This window comes from Anolis carolinensis, unplaced genomic scaffold (genome assembly GCF_035594765.1).
Source record: "Anolis carolinensis isolate JA03-04 unplaced genomic scaffold, rAnoCar3.1.pri scaffold_9, whole genome shotgun sequence".
Lineage (NCBI taxonomy): Eukaryota > Metazoa > Chordata > Lepidosauria > Squamata > Dactyloidae > Anolis > Anolis carolinensis.
Window position 1 is genome coordinate 28,002,368 of NW_026943820.1, and position 17,011 is coordinate 28,019,378.

Sequence of the window (17,011 nt, forward strand, 5' to 3'; positions counted from 1 at the left end):
TATCGTGGTTCGACAACAGCAATACAATTGTTAGAAGCCCATTGAGATGTTTTTGGACCATGAGACACATGTCAAAAGTCACCAGTTTCCTAATTGCTTTGTTTTAAAGAATGGATCTCATTCAACCAGACAGAAGTAAATCCGGCCTTTTGGCTTCCACTGGGCTATTCTTAAAGGCAAGGACATGCCAATCCTTGCTAATGGGATTGAGCTGCTATTTTCTCCCAGTCATCTTGTTCTGGCCTCTGAATGCTAACTTTAGATAACCACAATGCCGGGACAATGTGTTTTCTCTGGCCTGCGAATGCTAGCTTTAGATGGCTTGCAATTCCAGAACAATTTGCTGGACAGAGCAAAGGTGGCTGGAATCAGATACGTTTCCGAGAGATGGCCTTTCTGTGCTTTGCAAAAATAGAGTCTTTTGCAGACATCACCCTGTGCATGCATTCCCAATAAGAACAACTTAACACTTAAATCTTTTGCAAAGTTCAGCATTGTTAAGGAATTGGGAGCCAGATGTTGATGCATTTATGGGCAACAGCTGGCAAGGAGGCCAAGGCCCCAAAGCCTTCTAAAGCTCTTCCTTAGGAGAGATGTAGTGCTTTCTACATTAAAAAGAACATCATTCCTCATCCATGGGGAAACACTGGAAAATCCAGACAGCAATTGGATGCATCTCCGCTGTAGAATTAATCCAGTTTGACATCACTTTATAACTGCCTGGAGTCCGGGGAGTTGTAGTAAGGCACCAGCACTCTTGGACAGAGAAAGACCTGTTTTAAAATTTTAATTTCATTAGTACAGTAGAGTCTCACTTATCCAAGCTAAACGGGCCGGCAGAAGCTTGGATAAGCGAATAACTTGGATAATAAGGAGGGATTAAGGAAAAGCCTATTAAACATCAAATTAGGTTATGATTTTACAAATTAAGCACTAAAACATCATGTTTTACAACAAATCGACAGAAAAAAGTAGTTCAATATGCAGTAATGTTATGTTGTAATTACTGTATTTACAAATTTAGCACCAAAATATCACGATATATTGAAAACATTGACTACAAAAATGGCTTGGATTATCCAGAGGCTTGGATAAGTGAGACTCTACTGTATTGGTATTTTAATGTGTCTTTAATTGATGTGTTTTTGTGTTTTCTTATTTCATTTATGTATTGGAACTAAGTTGTACTCACTGCCATGAACTGCAAAGAGAGGCGGGTAACAAATAACAAGTATTGATGAAATAATAATAATAATTATTATTATTGACACAAAGACATAGTATGACACAGCAAACGAGATATATATGCTGGATTTCGTATCACAGAATCACAAGTTGAACACTTCCCGAGTGTTTAGGACTGTGTGATTTTATTATTACAGTAGAGTCTCACTTATCCAAGCCTAGCTTATCCAAGCTTCTGGATAATCCAAGCCATTTTTGTAGTCAATGTTTTCAATATATCGTGATATTTTGGTGCTAAATTCGTAAATACAGTAATTACAACATAACATTACTGCGTATTGAACTACTTTTTCTGTCAAATTTGTTGTCTAACATGATGTTTTGGTGCATAATTTGTAAAATCATAACCTAATTTGATGTTTAATAGGCTTTTCCTTAATCCCTCCTTATTATCCAACATATTCACTTATCCAACATTCTACCAGCCCGTTTATGTTGGATAAGTGAGACTCTACTGTATGTATTGGAACTAAGTTGTACTCACTGCCATGAACTGCAAAGAGAGGTGGGTAACAAATAACAAGTATTAATGAAGAAATAATAATAATTATTATTATTATTATTATTATTATTGACACAAAGACATAGTATGACACAGCAAACGAGACATATATGCTGGATTTCGTATCACAGAATCACAAGTCGAACACTTCCCGAGTGTTTAGGACTGTGTGATTGTATTATTATTATTGACACAACGACATAGTATGACACATGATTGCTTTGCTTGGCTATCGGAAGATCTGTGCTCGATGGGTCTTGTGAGACATCGGTTGCGGAAACAGAGTGTCGACTTCTTCTTTGTTGGCATCAGAAAACTTCTTCATTGTTGGCAGAAATCTATTCAATTGTCTGGTGATTATGTGGAAAAGTCAATAGCGGTAGTTAAAGAGCACATTCTAAGGATTATTTCTGCATTTGATTTATTAAAATATTCCCATCCAAACCGAAGTAATGAAGGTGGAGGCATTACTTTTCATTCAACCCTCATATCTACAACAAGTGGGAAATTTTTGGTGAATTTTTTTTTTTGCCTTTTGATAGCCCAGGTTTGTTTTGTGTAGAATCACTGACAGTGGGATCATTGCAATGATGAACAACAGTGGTGACAGTGAGTTGCCCTGGAAAATTCCTCACTTGATGTGAACAGTTCCATAGCTTTCGTTGCCCACAAACAACACAGTTTTCCATTGTTTCATTGCATTTTCAGTGAACTTGCTAATATTTTCACAAACCCCAATGACATCCAAACATCCAACGGTGTGGCAGTGAGTCAAATGCTTTTTTTTTTTGTCATCAATCCAAGTTGTATAGAGGTTTGTTTTGCAGCTTTTGCAATTCTCCAGCATCATTTTGTCAATCAGAAGCTGGTCTTTCGTGCCCCTACTTCTTCTTTTGTCACCTTTTTGTTCTACTGACAAGATCTTATTTGCCTCCAAGTGCGCCTGGATTTGATCCGATATTATGCCTGTCAGCAGTTTGAACACTATTATCTGACATGCTTATTATTATTATTATTATTATTATTATTATTGACACAAATACACAGTATGACACAGCAAACGAGATATATATGCTGGATTTTGTATTATTATTTTATTATGACACAGCAAACAAGATAGACATGCTGGATTTCGTATCACAAAATCACAAGTCGAACACATCCCAAGTGTCTAGGACTGTGTGATGTATTATTATTATTATTATTATTATTATTATTATTATTATTATTATTAGTATGACACAGCAAACAAGATCGATATGCTGGATTTCATATCACAAAATCACGAGTCGAACACTTCCCAAGTGTCTAGGACTGTGTGATGTATTTTCGGATGATACGCGCAGATCCCAGTCGGGTGGCCTTTTGCAGTTGGCAGATCGTAATTTTGTCAGTGTCTATTGTTTTCAAATGCCGGCTGAGATGATGAGGATGATGATGATTATTATTTGTATCCCATTTTATTTCGCAGTGCAGATGCCCTCCCAGAATGGAGTGGATGCTTGTCCTATTCAATATTCTCCAAACCCCTTTTCTTGCTTTTGGCTACTGCCGAACCCTACAAGTCCATTCATATTTTATCACTTGCGCGGCTGAAATCAAAGCACATTTTCTGCCTCCAGGCGCCTGGTTAACCTACTTCTCTGCGAAGGCGGAAAAAATCAAGGCTGGAAAAGGGAAGGAGGGAGGGAAGCCGGGCCTCCGTGATCATCATGGCTGCAATTAATGCAGAATTGTTTCGGCTCTTTTAGTCCTTTTCGACTAAAAGCTGGACCAGACTGGATCTTTGGAGATGCCGTGTTGCTTTTTTGGGTCACTTGTGGTTGCATCTGCACTGTGGAGTTAATGCAGTTGGACACCGCTTGAGCTTGAGCTTGTCGCACTACTGCCTGCAAGTCCAGTGGAGTCGCCTTCTTTGTCTGAAGGTTTTTAAACAGAGGCTAGATGGCCATCTGCCGGGAGGGTTTTGATCAGGGGTCCCCAAACTTTTGAAACAGGGGGCCAGTTCACAATCCTTCAGACTGTTGGAGGGCCGGACTATAGTTGGCCACTGAGCAATAATAATAATAATAATAATAATAATAATAATAATAATAATAATAATAATAATAATAATAATAATAAACTGGGTGCTGTGCCAAAAGATCTCAGCTGGCATTTGGAAACAATAGACATTGACAAAATCACCATCTGCCAACTGCAAAAGGCCACCCTACTGGGATCTGCACACATCATCAGAAAATACATCACACAGTCCTAGACACTTGGGAAGTGTTCGACTTGTGGTTTTGCGAAACGAAATCCAGCATATCTATCTTGTTTGCTGTGTCATACAACGTCGTTGTGTTGATAATAATAATAATAAATAACAATAATAATAATAATTTAAAAAAAGATGGTTGGAAGAGAACCTTTGGGCCATTGAGTCCAACCCCCTTCTTCCTTTGTGCACCCCTGACAGATGGCCACCCAGCCTCAATGTTAATAATAATAATAATTATAATAATAATAAAGAGTAATAATAAAGAGGGTTGGAAGAGATCCCTTGGGCCATTGAGTCCATTCCCCTTCTGCCTTTGTGCACTGAAAGCACAAGCAAAGCACCCCTGACAGATGGCCACCCAGCCTCAATGTTAATTAATAATAATAATAATAATAATAATAATAATAATAATAATAAACAGGGTTGGAAGAGACCCCTTGGCTATTTAGTCCAATCCCCTTCTGCCTTTGTGCACTGAAAGCACAAGCAAAGCACCCCTGACAGATGGCCACCCAGCCTCAATGTTAATAATAATAATAATAATAATAATAATAATAATAATAATAATAATAATAATGAGTAATAATAAAGAGTAATAATAAAGAGGGTTGGAGGAGACCCTTTGGGCCATTTAGTCCAACCTCCTTCTGCCTTTGTGCACTGAAAGCACAAGCAAAGCACCCCTGACAGATGGCCACCCAGCCTCAATGTTAATAATAATATTAATAATAATAATAATGCGATTTTGTGATATGAAATCCAGCATATCTATCTTGTTTGCTGTGTCATACAACGTCGTTGTGTCAATAATAATAATAATAATAATAATAATAATGGTTGTAAGAGAAGAAGAGACCCCTTGGGTCATTTAGTCCAACCCCCTTCTGTCCTTGTGCCGTGGGGGCCGGATAAATGGCTTCGATGGGCCGCATCCGGCCCCCGGGCCTTAGTTTGGGGAGCCCTGGTTTTGATTGTGTCTTCCTGCCTGGCAGCCTTTGTTTGGTCTAGAATTGGGACCCCTTGAACATAGACTGCCGGTTCCAGAAACCCTATGGTTTAAATTAGTTTTTTTGTGTGGGGGTGCAGGTCCCATAATCCCCAGAATCAAGCCTATGTGACCCTGGGAGTTGTAGTCTGGGGAAGCACCAGCCACCCCTGAGGCCGGGAAGGACCTTGTCAAACTGTAGCTCCCAGGGTCCCATAGGCTTGATGCTGGGGATTATGGGACCTGCACCCCCCCCCCCCCCCAAAAAAAAAGACCAAACTTAAATCATAGAGTTTCTGGACCAGCAATCCCAAAAAACCTCCTAATTTAAAAAACTATTATCGTGGGGATTCTGGAACCTGTTATCCCAAAAAAAATTTCTATATAATGTGGATTCTAGGACTCGCAGTTCCCCAAAAACAAGTATATAATCATGGGAATTCTGGGACCTGCAGTCTCAAAAAACTAACATATAATCATGGGGATTATGGGACCTGCAGTCTCAAAAAAACTAACATATAATCATGGGGATTATGGGACCTGCAGTCTCAAAAAACTAACATATAATCATGGGAATTCTGGGACCTGCAGTCTCAAAAAACTAACATATAATCATGGGGATTATGGGACCTGCAGTCTCAAAAAACTAACATATTATCATGGGGATTATGGGACCTGCAGTCTCAAAAACTAACATATAATCATGGGGATTATGGGACCTGCAGTCCATATATATATATATATATATACACATATATATATATATATATATATATATATATATATATATATATATATATATGGATTCTGGGACCTGCAGTCCCAAAAAAAACCTAGCATATAATCACGGGGATTATGGGACCGGCATTCCCAAAAACTAACATATAATCATGGGGATTATGGGACCTGCAGTCCATATGGATTCTGGGGCCTGCAGTCCCAAAAAAAACCTATCATATAATCATGGGGATTATGGGACCGGCATTCCCAAAAATTAACATATAATCATGGGGATTCTGGGACCTGCAGTCCCAAAAAACCCTATCATATAATCATAGGGATTATGGGACCTTCAGTCCCAAAATACTAACATATAATCATGAGGATTCTGAGACCTGCAATCCATATATATATATATATATATATATATATGGATTCTGGGACCTGCAGTCCCAAAAAACCCCTATCATATAATCATGGATATTATGGGACCTGCAATCCCAAAATACTAATTGATATACTGGGATTATGGAACCTGTAGTCCCAAAACCCCTGATTTATATCATGGGATTATGGGACCTGCAGACTGCAGTCCCCCCAAAAACTAATATATATCATAAGGATTATGGGACCTGCAGTTCCCAAACTACTTTATATCTCATATCGCAGGGATTCTCAAGCCACTCCTGACACGAAAAAAAACAGGGATTCTGGGATCTGCAGTCCTCAACAATACTCCTAATTTATATCATGGGGATTCTGGGACCTGTAATCCCCAAAAGTGGCCCACTCCCCCCGTGGCTTCCCCTCGGTCCGCTCCCTGCCCCCCTCCCCTCCCGCCTCCGGGGTTGCCATGGTAACCGGCGGCAAATGGCAACGCGTTCTCTGCCCGGGCGCATGCGCAGAAGGGCCCTCACTCCCCCTTCAGCAGGGCGACGGCGTGAAGGGCTGCGGCGTTGCTTCGTCTCTTGTGAAGGGATTAAGGCGGGTCGAGGAAGAAGGAGGAGAGGAAGGACAGGTGGGCGCCGAGGACACCCTCGCTTGAGTAGCCATAGAGAAGAAGGGATATAGATATATATATATTTAATAGACACGTGTCGAGCCATTCCGACGTGACGAGAAGGGCCCCGGCGTTGCCTCTTGAGACGCGTCTGTTCCTGTCTACACGTGTCGAGACGCTTGGACTCGCGTAGGTTGGCCGAACCCGCGTGTCATCGTTCATCTGGGCACGTATTTGTTTAATCTCCAGACACGTGTCTGTCTATTTGTTCGTCAGGAGGCGCCGGACACGTGTCTGACCCGCATTTCATCTTGCCCAAGGGACACAATGTCCAGTCATTGTTTCCAAGGCGTTTGGGACTTCAGCTCCCAGAATCCCTGGCCATTGGCCCTGGCAGCAGAGGATTCTGGGAGTTGGAGTCCTCAGGGCTGGAGACTCACTGGACTTCCTTGACCAGTGCTACTTTCTCTGGACTCTTCGGACACTCATTCCTTCATTTGCCTGGACTTCCTGGACATGTTTCTCCCTTAAGCCCTTTATTTATACCTTTTCAAATTCAGCAGCACTGCTGGTCACAGCTGACCTCCAGTTAGTTGTGAATTAACTGGAGGCTACGTCATAGACTCACTGGAGTTCTCATTCATTCTTTCTTTCTTTCTTTCCTTCGCCTGGACTCTCCTCACCAGCTGTCATTTCTCTGGACTCTTTGGACACTCATTCATCTTCTGGACTTCTTTGACCAGTGGCCAGTATTCTGGACTTTTTGGACACTTATTATTAATTCACTGACTCACTGGAGTTCTGCTCATTCATTCCTTCTTTCATTCGCCTGGATTCCCCTCACCAGTGGTCCTTTCTCCAGACTCTTTGAACATCGCGTTGTCGAAGGATTTCATGGCCAGAATCACTGGATTTCTGTGAGATTTCCAGACTATGGCCATGTTCCAGAAGCATTCTCTCCTGACGTTTCGCCCACATCTATGGCAGGCATCCTGAGAGATTGGGAGGTCTGTTGGAAACTAGGCAAGTGGGCTTTATATATCTATGGGAGAAAGAACTCTTCTCTGTTGGTGGTAAGTATGAATGGTGTAATTCAGGGGTCCCCAAACTTTTTGTGCAGAGGGCCAGTCCACAATCCTTCAAACTGTTGAAGGGCCAAATTATCATTTGAAAAAAAAAATACAAACAAATTCCGATGTACACTACACATGTCTTATTTGTAGTGCAAAAACAACAACAACAACAACAACAATGAAATAACAATAAAAGAGTAATACAATATTTAAAAATAAAAACAATTTTAACCAACATACATTTATCAGGATTTCAATGGGAAGTGTGGGCCTGCTTATGGCCAATGAGATAATCAAGTTAATTAGGATTGTTGTTGTTGCTGTTGTGTGCCTTCAAGTCATTTCAGACTTTGGGCGAGCCTAAGTCTAAAATTTATTTATTTCTTTAATACATTTGTATCACACCCTTCTCACCCCAAAGGGGACTCAGAGTGGCTTACAAATTATATGTACATACAATATGTTATATTGTCAGCATAGCACACTATTAGCATTATATATTACTATATTGAACTATACCACTATACTGTAATATTATTAGTAATATTATTAGTAATATATAATTAATACTATTGTATGGTATTATTATTATTATTATTAGTGTTATATTACATTATAATATTATTATCAATATTATATGTATATACAATATATTATATTATAAAACTGAGGGCGGGGGCCAGGTAAATGACCTTGGAGGGCCGCATCCGGCCCCCGGGCCTTAGTTTGGGGACCCCTGGTGTAATTGCTCCCCTAGATTAGCATTGAATAGGCTTGCAGCTTAAAGCTTGACTGCTTCCTGCCTGGGGGAATTATTTATTTATTTATTAGCAACATTTATATCCCGTCCTTCTCACCCCAAAGGGGACTCAGGGTGGCTTAAAAGATATACAGTAGAGTCTCACTTATCCAACATAAACGGGCTGGCAGAACGTTGGATAAGCGAATATGTTGGATAATAAGGAGAGATTAAGGAGAAGCCTATTAAACATCAAATTAGGTTATGTTTTTACAAATTAAGCACCAAAACATCATGTTATACAACAAATTTGACAGAAAAAGTAGTTCAATACACAGTAATGCTATGTAGTAATTACTGTCTTTACGAATTTAGCACCAAAATATCACGATGTATTGAAAACATTGACGACAAAAATGCGTTGGATAATCCAGAACATTGGATAAGCAAATGTTGGATAAGTGAGACTCTACTGTATTTACATACAATATATTATACTATTAACATAGCACAATATAATCATTATATTATTACTATATTGTACTACACCATTATATTGTAATATTATTAGTAATACAGTAGAGTCTCACTTATCCAACATAAACGGGCTGGCAGAACGTTGGATAAGCGAATATGTTGGATAACAAGGAGAGATTAAGGAGAAGCCTATTAAACATCAAATTAGGTTATGTTTTTACAAATTAAGCACCAAAACATCATGTTATACAACAAATTTGACAGAAAAAGTAGTTCAATACACAGTAATGCTATGTAGTAATTACTGTATTTACGAATTTAGCACCAAAATATCACAATGTATTGAGAACATTGACTACAAAAATGTGTTGGATAATCCAGAACATTGGATAAGCGAATGTTGGATAAGTGAGACTCTACTGTATTTACATACAATATATTATTAACATAGCACAATATAAGCATTATTTTATTACTATATTGTACTACACCATTATATTGTAATATTATTAGTAATATTACACATAATATATACAATTATAATAGTGTTATATCTTATAGTATTACATTATAATATTATCATCAATATAATATATTATATTATTAGTATATCATAATCTGAGTAGTATATATTATAATGTTATATTGACTCAGGAGACATGGTGGAGTTGGGAAGTATTAGCTGGCCCTGATTGTTTCCTGTTTTCTGAGTGTTGTTCTTTATTTACTGCCCTGATTTTACCGTTTTTTTAAAATACTGTACATTATAATATTATCAATATATTATATTATTAGTATATCATAATCTGAGTGGTATATCTTATAATGTTATATGGACTCAGGAGACATGGTGGAGTTGGGAGGTATTAGCTGGCCCTGATTGTTTCCTGTCTGGAATTCCTCTGTTTTCTGAGTGTTGTTCTTTATTTACTGCCCTGATTTTACCGTTTTTTTAAAATACTGGGAGCCAGATTGTGTTCATTTTCATGGTTTCCTCCTTTCTATTGAAATTGTCCATGTGCTTCTTGTGGATTTCAGTGGCTTTTCTGTGTAGTCTGATACCCTGTTTCCCCGAAAATAAGACATCCCCAGAAAATAAGACCTAGTAGAGGTTTTGCTGAATTGTTAAATATAAAGCCTCCCCCAAAAGTAAGACCTAGCAACGTTTTTGTTTGGAAGCATGCCTGCCAAACACCAGAGCATGCAGGATCGATAAATGTACGTGCTATAGATTGTTGTACATGGAAATAATGGTAGTAGCAAGATATTCTTGATAGGATTCACAGTTTGTCTGGTTATGCTGGTTTGTGATGACAACTACTGTACAGTATATAATAAATGTTCATTTTTATGTTCAACAATTAATGTGAATTCTTATTCATGGAAAAATAAGACATCCCCTGAAAATAAGACCTAGCGCATCTTTGGGAGCAAAAATTAATAAGAGACACTATCTTATTTTCGGGGAAACACGGTATAGTGATTGTGAGAGTAGACAAGCATTCCTGTGTTCTCAAATAATATGCTGTGTCCAGGTTGTTTCATCAAGTGCTCTGCTATGGCTGCCTTCTCTGTTTGAATTAGTCTGCCATGCCTTTCATGTTCCTTGATTTGTGTTTTGGGCCATGCTGCATTTGGCAGCCCCTCTGTAGACTTGTCCACAGCTGCATAGTATCCTGCAGAGGTGAGAGGATCCATCATATCCTTTGCTGAACATAGCATTTGTTGGATTTTCTTTGGACATCCATTCCTTCATCTGTACTGACTGGAGTCCTTCTTCATTCATGGATTTGTCTAGACTCCCCTGAGGAGTGGTCATTTCTCTGAACTTCTTGGACACTCATTCATCCCTTTGCCTGGATTTTCTTGACCAGTAGTCCCTTCCCTGAATTCCCATTCATTCCTTTCACCATGGGATTCTCCTTGACCTACCAGGGCTGCCTCGGTGTCATGTGGACACAGCAAGACTTGGAGAGAGCTTCCTCTATCCTGGGGTGCCCTCTCGCCCTCATTGTGGCCCCTGGCCATCCATCCAACCAAGCAGGCTCTCCTTGCCCCGCCGGACCTCTGGCCTCAATGCCCAGGGCCTCTCAAAGGCCAAAGGCCCCGGAAAGCCTGGTTGGATTGGGTTTTCTGGTCCAGTTCCAGTCTGGTTGGGCCTCTTGAGATCCAGTGACCGTTTCGTTTGACCCTTATGATTCTATTACTAGCTTCCGGATCTGACGATGCCCTGGCGAGGTAATTTGTAACAGCATTTATTAGAAAAAGTCAGTCTTTGCTTTTTATTTTTTCACAAATTTTTTGCTGTCCTTCATCTCCACCTATCCTCAGCTATGGCCCAGTGCTAGAGATTGCAAGATTGCACACATATATATTCTATTGCCTGACTCCATTTTTTAATATTCTAACAGCGCCTCGTTTATTGGCTTGTTCACTATGTTTTATTATTTTTATTTGCTTGTTTTATATGTTCATTGCTTTAAATGCATTTGATATTGTATTTTATGCTGTACCGGGCTTGGTCCCCATGTGAGCTGCCCCGAGTCCCTTCGGGGAGATGGGGCGGGATAGAAAAAAAATTATTATTACAGTAGAGTCTCACTTATCCAACATAAACGGGCCGGCAGAACGTTGGATAAGTGAATATGTTGGATAATAAGGAGAGATTAAGGAGACGCCTATTAGACATCAAATTAGGTTATGATTTTACAAATTAAGCACCAAAACATCATGCTATACAACAAATTTGTCAGAAAAAGTAGTTCAATAGGCAGTAATGCTACATAGTAATTACTGTATTTACGAATTTAGCATCAAAATATCACGATGTATTGAAAACATTGACTACAAAAATGCGTTGGATAATCCAGAACGTTGGATAAGCGGATGTTGGATGAGTGAGACTCTACTGTACTAGTTTCCGGATCTGATGATGCCCTGGCGAGGTAATTCATATCAGCATTTATTAGAAAAAGTCAGTCTTTGCTTTTTATTTTTTCACAATATTTTTTTTTTGCTGTCCTTCATCTCCACCTATCCTCAGCTATGGCCCAGTGCTAGAGATTGCAAGATTGCACACATATATATTCTATTGCCTGACTCCATTTTTTAATTTTCTAACACCGCCTCGTTTATTGGCTTGTTCACTATGTTTTATTATTTTTATATGCTTGTTTTATATGTTCATTGTTTTAAATGCATTTGATACTGTATTTTATGCTGTACCGGGCTTGGTCCCCATGTAAGCTGCCCCGAGTCCCTTCGGGGAGATGGGGTGGGATAGAAAAAATATTATTATTATTACTACTACTATTACTACTATGTACTACTAGCTTGGGTACCTGGCGGTGCCCATATTAGAAGAAGGCATAGGGGACTCAGGGCGGATTACAATGCACATATCCATGGCAAACATTCAATGCCATGTAGAATGCCAGATAGAAACAAAGTTGGTTTGGATGGCCCTTTGGGTCCCTTCCAACTCCTAAAAGTCTATGATGGATGGATGGATAGACAGACAGACAGCTCTTGGTATCCCTTCCAACTCCTAATATGATAGATAAGATAGGTAGATAGATAGATACAGATAGGCAGAAAGCTAAATAGATAGTGATGATAGATGAATAGATAGATAGAGAGAAACAAGGTTGGTCTGGATGGCCCTGGGGTCCCTTCCAACTTCTGAAAGTCTAAGACAGACATAGATCTTATTTTATGTCCCTGCTCCCCATGGTTTTATTCATATGTCTTTCTCACCAAGTTTTAATTTAGTGTTCATGTGGCCTGCCCTGGTTTTTATTGCTTTTTCTGAATTTTGGATTGTAATGTATGTTATTATTTATTGTATTGTTAAATTGTGTTATGATATGTTGTTTTATATTTTGTCATATTGTATGGTTTTGGGCATGGCCCCATGTAAGCCGCCCCGAATCCCCGTTGGGGAGATGGTAGCGGGGTATAAATAAAGTTTTATTATATTATTATTATTATTAGTTCTTGGTGCCCCTTCCAACTCTTAAGATTCTATGATAGATTGATAGCTAGCTAGATATAGATGGTTATTATTATTCCCAAGGGCGGATTTTCTTTTCTTAATTAACTGCAGCTCAATCGCCAAATTGTGCAAATTGAACACAAATTGGATGGCCATCTGTCGGCAGGGCTTTGACTGTGTTTTCATGTCTGGCTGGAGGGGGTTGAACTACATGCCCTCGGGTGTCTCTTCCAAATATCATAATCATGTTATTTAGCGACCCGCCAAGGGCCAGTTTTGGGGAAACCTCTTAAAGTTGCGGAGGTGTTTTGCCTGGGGAAAGATCGTATCTGCAGACTGACGTCACACAGGGAAGTTCTTAGCATAGTTTCGCATCTTTAGTCACTCCTGAGAGACAATCGGAAAAAATACCTCTCCAAGGTGTGTAGTCTTTTCCCTTCCTTCCAGGAATGGCATTTCTGCTTGCGATATTTTTGGTAATTCTCTGCAAAGCCAGGAGCTATGTTGATCTTCCTCACCCTGAATGAATGGACTGGGACAAAGTTATTCTTGTATTACTATTATTATTATTTAAAGGAGAGTTTTTGCAGTTTATTAAACTTTTTCCATGGTTTTATAATAGAATTAGGAAATAATGAGATTTATAACTCAGGAACAACAATCGTGTAACATAGTTTTTGTTGTTGTTATTACTATTTTATTATATTATTTTTACATAATAATAATAATAATTTAATTTTCTATCCCGCCTCCATCTCCCCGAGGGGACTCGTGGCAGCTAACATGGGGCCAAGCCCAAATAACAAAACCAAAACATTATTAAAACATAAGCAAACAGTATAACAAAAACAGAATAAAATAAAATGGATTAAAACACAATGATACAATATAAAACAATAAAAGTTAAAATCAAGTGATAAAAATAATATAAAGCAGACATCACCACTGAGTGCAGATATATAGTTATAAGACCATTATTATTATATATTATATTATTTATGCATTATTATCCTATGTTATTTTATACATTATTATTAATAATTTAATATTATCATGTTTTATGCATTATTATTATCTTGTATTATTTTATATTATTACCTTATATTATTTTATAAATGGCTATTATTTTTATTATTACCTTACATTATTTTATACATCATCATCATCATCATCATTATTATTGTAGAACTAATTGGGAAATGACAATTATAACCCAAGAACAAAATCATGTTACATTGCCCCCTTCTACATTGCCATATAAAATCCAGATTATCTGCCTTGAACTGGATTGTATGGCAGTGCGGACTTAGGCTCCATCCCTTTTGGGCTTTAGAAAGAAATTAAAGACATGGCAATGTGTGCAATCATTTAATGAATAAGCTTTTACGGCTTGACATGTTCTGGACAAAGGATTATGCGCAAGGCTTTTGGATGAACGGATTTAAGCACTTTACATGTTTAAATTTTGTATGTTGTTTTTAATTGTTTAATGCCTAATGGTTTTGATTGCGCTTATGTTTTATTTTATTGTATTGTTGTTTATTGGCATTGAACCTCATCCTTAGTCCCTTATCTATGATAACATTCTTGGGTTACCTTTCTTGACTTCATTCCTCAATATATGCACTTTATGGCCCAGGTATTTTTGTGAGTTTTTCAATCCATGTTTTATTGATATGCTTTTATTGATTTGTTTTTACTTGATGTGTTTTACTATGGGGTTGTTGTATGTTTTCCGGGCTGTATGGCCACGTTCTAGAAGTATTCTCTCCTGACGTTTCACCCACATCTATGGCAGGCATCCTCAGAGGTTGTGAGGTTTAAATATGTCTGTTATGTTCGGGCTTGACCCCATGTAAGCCGCCCCGAATCCCTTCGGGAGATGGTGGCGGGGTATAAAAATAAAGTTATTATTATCAACACAACGACGTTGTATGGCACAGCAAACAAGATAGATATGCTGGATTTCGTTTCGCAAAACCACAAGTCGAACACTTCCCAAGTGTCTAGGACTGTGTGATGTATTTTCTGATGATGTGTGCAGATCCCAGTCGGGTGGCCTTTTGCAGTTGGCAGATGGTGATTTTGTCAATGTCTATTGTTTCCAAATGCCGGCTGAGATCTTTTGGCACGGCACCCAATGTGCCCATCACCACCTGGACCACCTGCACTGGTTTCTGCCAGAGTCTTTGAAGTTCAATCTTGAGGTCCTGATAGCGACTGAGTTTTTCCTGTTGTTTTTCATCTATGCGACTGTCACCTGGGATGGCAACATCAATGATCCAAACCTTGTTCTTTTCCACAACTGTGATGTCTGGTGTGTTGTGTTCCAGAACTTTGTCCGTCTGGATTCGGAAGTCCCACAGTATCTTTGCGTGCTCATTTTCCAAGACTTTTGCAGGTTTGTGATCCCACCAGTTCTTTGCTGCTGGGAGGTGGTTATTATTATTATTATTATTATTATTATTATTATTATTATTATTATTGAATTTTGCCAATTTGTAAGCCGCCTTGAGACCCCTCGGGCGAGAAATGATGTAAATAAATAAATAATAAATAAAATCCAGTTCAAATCAGATAATGTGGCTCATCTACTTTGATAATCCAAACTATATAGCAGTGTAGAAAGGGCCATAGTGTAATTGTTTGGATGCAGGAAAGGTTTGCTCTTTGACCGGTGTTTGACTGAATGCAACGAACAAAAATAGCCGTGCTGCATTCAACGAATCCTCGAACCTTGTATCCGTTGGTGCCTCCTCCTCTGAGCACTTCTTCTCTCTGTATCTCTTCCCTTGCAGAAGCTGGCGTCACAGACTAGGGCCTCCCTTCTTCTTCTTCGCTGAGACGTTTGTGAGGCCGGGTGCCTCCCACTAAACAGCATTGCACACAACTCTTTTTGAGAACTGGAGGCCAAGGCGGCCGGCTGGTGCAAACCAGTGCCGCTGCATTGCTGGCATTCCTTTCTAGATGCCGAGGATGAGTCGAAGGTTTCGGAGGAAGGCCGACTAGAAGCGGACACAAAAAGTTGAGACAACTCCCGATGCTCGAAGCTGGAGGAGGGAAGAAGACTTTTGTCCCTGTTTTTTCCCCCTGGGAGGAAAGTTAACATTTAACAGCGTTTCAGAAGACAAAGTTGTCGGCTTACTTGAACACGTGGCTTCGTCTGCGTCCTTGGAAGCTGTGTTATCGTTTTGAACACAAGTCACAGGTGAGTTTTGGCATGGTCTGTTTTTAAAGGGGAGAAACGGGAACGTTGAAATACGGAGCAAAGCTTTGGAAAATGTGTGTTTCTTGCTACAGTAGAGTCTCACTTATCCAACATTCACTTATCCAACGTTCTGGATTATCCAATGCATTTTTGTAGTCAATGTTTTCAATACATCATGATATTTTGGTGCTAAATTAGTAAATACAGTAATTACTACGTAGAATTACTGCCTATTGAACTACTTTGTCTGTCAAATTTGCTGTATAACATGATGTTTTGGTGCTTAATTTGTAAAATCATAACCTAATTTTATGTTTAATAGGCTTCTCCTTAATGTCTCTTTATTATCCAACATATTTGCTTATCCAACGTTCTGCTGGCCCGTTTATGTTGGATAAGTGAGACTCTACTGTATTTTGTGCTCTAATATCAGGGCTAGACTGGGAAAGGACTTAGTGTCCCCAAACTCTTGGAAATTTGGGGAGAGGGATATTCAGCTAGAATGGAAGAAAATAATGGGGATATTGCACTCGCTTTTTTTCTCTTACAGTAGAGTCTCACTTATCCAACATTCGCTTATCCAATGTTCTGGATTATCCAACGCAGTCTGCCTTTTAATAGTCAGTGTTTTTGTAGTCAATATTTTCAATACATTGTGATGTTTTGGTACTAAATTCGTAAATACAGTAATTACTATGTAGCCTTACTGCGTATTGAACTAATTTTTCTGTCAAATTTGTTGTTAAACATGATGTTTTGGTGCTTAATTTGTAAAACCATAACCTAATTTGATGTTTAATAGGCT

The 17,011-nt window shown here is 38.9% G+C and overlaps 1 protein-coding gene across 9 annotated transcripts in view; it reads left to right on the forward strand.

Moving 5' to 3' along the window:
• The first annotated feature begins 6,632 nt into the window (after window positions 1-6,632).
• Window positions 6,633-17,011, forward strand: part of kifc3 (kinesin family member C3) — a 61,748-nt gene continuing 51,369 nt past the window's right edge. For 5 of the 9 annotated variants that reach the window (XM_062961976.1, XM_062961967.1, XM_062961972.1 and 2 more), the window contains exons 1-2: window positions 6,634-7,788; window positions 15,797-16,206. The gene's annotated coding sequence lies outside the window, so the exon portion shown is untranslated. Of the gene's footprint in view, window positions 7,789-15,331; window positions 15,400-15,796; window positions 16,207-17,011 lie in introns of those variants that run through there. The other 4 variants (XM_062961968.1, XM_062961971.1, XM_062961969.1 and 1 more) reach the window with 4 other exon arrangements.